The sequence below is a fragment of the Dermacentor silvarum genome, chromosome 10 (genome assembly GCF_013339745.2).
Source record: "Dermacentor silvarum isolate Dsil-2018 chromosome 10, BIME_Dsil_1.4, whole genome shotgun sequence".
NCBI lineage: Eukaryota > Metazoa > Arthropoda > Arachnida > Ixodida > Ixodidae > Dermacentor > Dermacentor silvarum.
This window is the reverse complement of record NC_051163.1, coordinates 127,667,693-127,674,258: the sequence shown is the minus strand read 5'-3', so window position 1 is coordinate 127,674,258 and position 6,566 is coordinate 127,667,693. Positions and strand designations below refer to the sequence as shown.

The 6,566-nt window shown below is 47.0% G+C and overlaps 1 pseudogene; it reads left to right on the top strand.

Moving 5' to 3' along the window:
* Positions 1 to 5,493: 5,493 nt before the first annotated feature.
* On the top strand, positions 5,494 to 5,673 carry LOC119432084 (U2 spliceosomal RNA; annotated as a pseudogene).
* The last annotated feature ends 893 nt before the right edge of the window (positions 5,674 to 6,566 follow it).

Genomic DNA, 6,566 nt, shown 5'->3' with positions numbered 1-6,566 from the left:
GGACATAATGGCGAGACCATCAGGAGACTGGAAGGCGCGGTCGCACAGACCGTCAGGTTACTCAGACGCATATCCAACAGACACAGCGGGATGAAAGAAGGTAGCATGATCAGACTAGTTTCATCATCATCATCATCATCATCAGCCTATATTTATGTCCACTGCAGGACGAAGGCCTCTCCCTGCGATCTCCAATTACCCCTGTCTTGCGCTAGCGTATTCCAACTTGCGCCTGCGAATTTCATAACCTCATCATCCCACCTGACTTTCTGCCGTCCTCGACTACGCTTCCCTTCTCTTGGTATCCATTCTGTAACCCTAATGGTCCACCGGTTATCCATCCTACGCATTACATGGCCTGCCCAGCTCCATTTCTTCCGCTTAATGTCAACTAGAATATCGTCTACCCCCGTTTGTTCTCTGATCCACACCGCTCTCTTCCTGTCTTTTAACGTTACTCCTAAGATTTTTCGTTCCATTGCTCTTTGTGCGGTCCTTAACTTGTTCTCGAGCTTCTTTGTTAACCTCCAAGTTTCTGCCCCGTATGTTAGCACCGGTAGAATGCAATGATTGTACACTTTTCTTTTCAACGACAGTGGTAAGCTCCCAGTCAGGATTTGGCAATGCCTGCCGTATGCACACCAACCTAATTTTATTCTTCTGTAAATTTCTTTCTCATGATCAGGGTCCCCTGTGAGTAATTGACCTAGATAAACATATCCCTTTACAGATTCTAGAGGCTGACTGGCGATCCTGAATTCTTGTTCGCTTGCCAGGCTATTGAACATTATCTTTGTCTTCTGCATATTCATCTTCAACCCAATTCTTGCACTTTCTCGATGAAGGTCCTCAATCATTTGTTGTAATTCCTCTCCATTGTTGCTCAATAGGACAATATCATCTGCAAACCGAAGGTTGCTGAGATATTCGCCATCGATCCTCACTCCTAATTCTTCCCAGTCTAAGAGCTTGAATACTTCTTCTAAGCATGCAGTGAATAGCATTGGAGAGATTGTGTCTCCTTGCCTGACCCCTTTCTTGATAGGTATCTTTCTACTTTTCTTGTGGAGAACCAAGGTAGCTGTGGAATCCTTGTAGATATTTGCCAAGATATTCACGTATGCCTCCTCCACTCCTTGATTACGCAATGCCTCTATGACTGCTGATATCTCTACTGAATCGAATGCCTTTTCATAATCTATGAAAGCCATATAGAGAGGTTGATTGTACTCCGCAGATTTCTCGATTACCTGATTGATGGCATGGATATGGTCCATCGTAGAATATCCCTTCCTGAAGCCAGCCTGTTCTCTTGGTTGACTGAAGTCAAGTGTTGTCCTGATTCTATTGGAAATTATCTTCGTGAATATTTTATACAATACTGAAAGCAAGCTAATGGGTCTGTAATTCTTCAATTCTTTAACGTCTCCCTTCTTATGGATAAGTATAATGTTGGCGTTCTTCCAGCTCTCTGGTACACTTGAAGTTGTGAGGCATTTCGTATAAAGGGCCGCAAGCTTTTCAAGCATGATATCTCCTCCATCTTTGATTAAATCTACTGTTATTCCATCTTCTCCAGGCGCTTTTCCCCTGGTCATGTCTTTCAAGGCCCTTCTAACTTCATCGCTAGTTATAGAGGGAGCTTCTGTATCCGGTTCATCACTATTTCGAATGGAAGAAGCTTGGCTGTTTTGGCTACTGTACAGGTCAGTATAGAATTCTTCTGCTGCTTTTACTATGTCATCGAAATTGCTGATGATATTACCATGCTTATCTTTCAGTGCATACATCTTGCCTTGTCCTATGCCTAGTTTTCTTCTTACTGATTTCATGCTGCGTCCATATTTTACGGCTTCCTCAATTTTTCCCACGTTATAATTTCGAATATCCCTTACTTTCTTCTTGTTGATCAGTTTTGACAGTTCAGCGAATTCTATCTGATCTCTTGAGTTGGACACTTTCATGTTTTGTCGTTTCTTTATTAGGTCCTTTGTTTCTTGGGAGAGCTTCCCTACAGGTTTCTTTGGTGCCTTACCTCCCACTTCAATTGCTGCTTCTGAGATCAGCCTAGTTACGGTTTCGTTCATTATCTCTATGTTATCTTCATCTTCCTGTTCTAAAGCTGCATATTTGTTTGCGAGCACCAGCCTGAATTGGTCTGCTTTTACCCTTACTGCCTCTAGGTTGGCCTGTTTCCTCTTGCCTAATTTCACTCTCTCTCTCTTCAAATTGAGAGAAATCCTAGACCTCACTAACCTATGGTCACTGCACTTAACCTTACCTAACACTTCTACATCCTGCACTATGCTTGGATCGGCAGAGAGTATGAAATCTATTTCATTCCTTGTTTCTCCATTAGGGCTTTTCCAGGTCCACTTCCTGTTGCTGCGCTTCCTGAAGAAGGTATTCATTATTCGGAACCTATTCCTTTCCGCGAATTCTACTAACATCTCTCCTCTTGCATTCCTAGAATCGATGCCGTAGTTGCCAATGGCTTGCTCACCAACCTGCTTTTTCCCCACTTTTGCATTGAAGTCGCCCATGACTAAAGTATACTGAGTTTGCACCTTTCTCATTGCTAGTTCAACATCTTCATAAAACTGTTCAATTTCTTCATCATCGTGACTAGAGGTTGGTGCATAGGCTTGTACTACCTTCATTTTGTACCTCCTATTCAGCTTTATTACGACGACTGCTACCCTTTCATTAATGCTGTAGAATTCATCAATGTTGCCCGCTACGTTGTTATGCACTAGAAATCCTACCCCGGATTCTTTCTTATCTGGAAGACCTCTGTAGCAGAGGACGTGGCCGTTAGTCAGTACTGTGTAAGCCTCACCAGTTCTTCTAACCTCACTAAGGCCAATAATATCCCAGGAAATGCCTGATAATTCTTCAAATAGTCCTGCTAAGCTAGCCTCACTCGAGAGGGTGCGCGTGTTGAACGTTGCCAGGTTCAGTTTCCATTGGCGGCCTGCCTTGACCCAGAGATTCTTAGCACCCTCTGCCGCGTAGCAGGTCTGACCGCCGCCTTGGTCAGGTGCTCCGCAGCCACTGGGAACTGAGGGTCATGGGTTAATTGTCGGAGTCATGAGGGAGGTAGTGGCCGAATACTGCACCAGGGAGGCCAATTCCTGTTCTGGTGAGGGAGTGACTTTGATGAAGCTTAGTGGGCCTGCCTAGTTTGGTTGCACCTGAACTAGTATAGCCCCACTAGCTCTCGGCAATATGTATTTTTTTTTCTTTGCCGGTGTCAGGCACCACTCCATGCCTGAAAATGTAGTGGAATGGAGCAGGATTCGAACTTACGACCTTCAGATTTGAAGTCGGGTGTTCTACCTCTACTCCACGCCACCTTTTTACTAGTTTAGGCCTTCGTAATTAGCCGAATAACGTACGTGGCTCCCTACCACAATTGGCAGGTTTCGGAGACGATGGAACGCTTAATCAGAAAGAGAAGAGAGAGAAAATGATTTAATGAAAGGCAGGGAGGTTAACCAGGACTGAGCCCGGTTGGCTACCCTACACTGGGGGAAGGGAAAGGGGGAGAGAGATTAAGAGAAGAATAGAAAGTCCGCTGTTTATGCAGGCAATAGGGCTACCGATCAACACAAGCACCTATAGGTTACTTGATCTGGGTCTACACAATACGCTGGGGGAATTGATAGAGGCACAGAACATAGCGCAATAAGCCTTTCCAAGAGCAGGACGGGCAGATACATACTAGAGAAGTTAGGCATTGGGTGTCACGCTCAACACGGCGTCAAAGTCGACGTTCCGAGCAGCCTCAGGGGCAAGTTGGTCGTCCGTCCGCTACCGAAGAACATGCATCCGGAATACCACATTGGTAGAAGGGAAAAGAGGGCGCAGGACGTACAGATGAAGTACGGTAATTGTGAAGACGCGGTGCTCGTGGACGCGGCCAGGTACGCGCGCAGGCGCGGCTTCGCGGCCGCGGTGGTAGATCACGAGAACACCTGCAAGACTAGCGTCACGGTACGTACGGTGCACGCGGAGGAGGTGGCCATCGCGCTAGCGGTGGCCACCACCGCGGCCGAAGTGATTTTTAGCGACTCCCAGACGGCAGTTCGCAACTACGCCAACGGCCGCATCTCCCCCGAGGCGTTACGAATAGTACTCGCGGGCAAAACCGAGAATAAGGAAGTTATATCATATGGGCGCCCGCCCACACCACCTCGCTCGCCGGCAACGAGGCGGCGCACGGGGCGGCTCAAGTGGGAGGATCGCCTGACGAGTTACAGAGAAATAACGCGACACTACGGACTGGCGAGGTGCAAATTTCCGCCACCGCACCAAAACTGAACAAGAGACAGGCGGTCGCATGGCGACAGCTGCAGACAAGAACGTTTGTAAACCCGGTGATCTTGAATCTCTGTTACCCGGAGATTCGTCAAATCAATGCAAGTTTTGTGAGGCCAGGGCAACCCTGGAACACATGTTATGAGAGTGCGAACAAGGGGGCGGGGGGGGGGGGGGTCCATACGGGGACGCATTCTCGAACCGAACACGCTGGGCGACTACGCTGCTCAGCTCTGCCCTCGAAGACCACCTCTGGGCTGTGCAGCGGGCCGAGGAAGCCGCCAGAGCTCAAGGGCTCGGGGCCGACACCTAGGCAGGGGTATTCGCCCAAATCTCCGAATAACTCGCCGGACTATCAATAAGGTTATCGTTCTTCTTTGCGGTTTTGAAGAAGAAACTGCCGTGCATACATGACAATAAAAAGTAGCCGACTAGAACAACTCACCATACTAATAAGAATCATCATAAAAGATTCGCTGGGCAGTTTCCTTCTAACACGCATTCATAATATTGACATAATTTTTCTTCCTTGTAAAATGCAATGTCTCTCATAGCTAAGCAATAAAGGAATGTTAAGTGTATTGTGGAGCATCATACACAACTTCGTGTGTTGAAATTGCAGACATTCTTTTTAGGGAAAGTTTACGGACAGACACTGCGCATATACGCATTGCACAACTAGTAGAACCCTTCAATACTACAAAGCTTGCGATACCCACGCCGCAAATTTTCACAACTCGTGGTTTTGAAGAAGAAACTGCCATTCAGGCATAACAGTAAAAAGAAGCCGACATATCCTTCAATAAGTACGGCTCGAGCCACCAATACCCCAAGCATGCACGAAGGGAACGAGCGCGCGCAGAATTCGAGCCAGCGCCGTCCTGGCCGTGACGTCACTCGTAGAGGGCGCCACTCCAACTTCCCACTCCAACTTCTCGCTTCCAATATTGTACCAGTTGTAATATAGCGCTGTGTCCTGTTGTATCTTTACTCCGTCCCCGTCTGCATGCGCTGTTACCCCCTTAAGATGCTTTACCAACTAGCCCCACCAAGCCATCCTTGAGGAAAGGAGCCTACGTAGAGCATGACGTCAGGAGACAGAAGACACTCAGATTGGTAGGCACTAGTTTGAACACGCGGGATGCCGTACATGTGTGCGGTGCGAACGTAGACATGGCAGACGCTGGTCAAAGTGGAGTATCTGTTCTTATCGGCCTAATATCTGATACGAGTTGTATATGGACCCAAGATATTAAACTTATTTTTGCAAGTTTGTGGAGTACTTCAAGCCTGTCTCACCCCCGCCGCGGGTAGGACCGGTATTGCACTATCTTTGGGATCGGCCCACGTTTTTGGTCTACGGTCATCGATACGCTGGAAACTGGCTATATAAAGCTTCGCTGTAAAAGCAGAGGGAGCAGTAGATAAGAAACGCCGTCACGGCGGAAAACAGAAAACTTGCACTAATGCCGTGGCCCATAGGCTGTCGCACAACAAAAATGTGCTGAGCAGGTTTCTTGTCTGCGCAGTCTTAACTGCACCTCGGAAGCTCGCTATCTTGTCAAGTCTCATTAGACAGCAAAAGCAAGGAAAAAACACCTGCAGTATTAAGCATACTTTTAAACATGCTTCCCATTTCGCACAGGTGATCTATCCTATATCGTTGTCATGCAGGAAAGTATGCATTAGCCTAACTTGTCGGTGTATCAATGTCCACCTTATAGAACAAGGCATATACGTTTCGACAACCGCCAGGGCCTGCTTGCCGAGGCATGTCATACAGTGCGGGTGCTCTCGGAAGCTTGAATATTCCACGGCGTTTCATCTGCAGCGGCCGCACAAAAGAAGAGGAAAATGTAGGAGGCTTTTTACATCATTCAGCAGGGAAAGATGTGCGTGAGCGCCACGGCCTTCAGCCACAGTGACTACGCTGCTTGAGCATAATAGAGGATTGGCTACATCATTATATTTTTTGTGTTTTTTTGCGATGGAGCAGGGGGAGCGTAGAAAAGGTTATCTTGCATGGAGCAGAGGACTGCCGGATCATGTAGATTTGTTATTTCGTATAATTAAAATTTCGTTCTAAGTTACAGCAATGTCTCGTTGCTTTCTTTCTTGTAAGCATTGTGTTTTTCGCTAGTTTTCACCTTCTATTACAATAATGTTCTAAGAACAATTAGAGTATTGCGAGCGCCACCAGCGGAATAGAGACAGTCGTCAAAAAACGCCGCCTTTAGTTGTGCAGT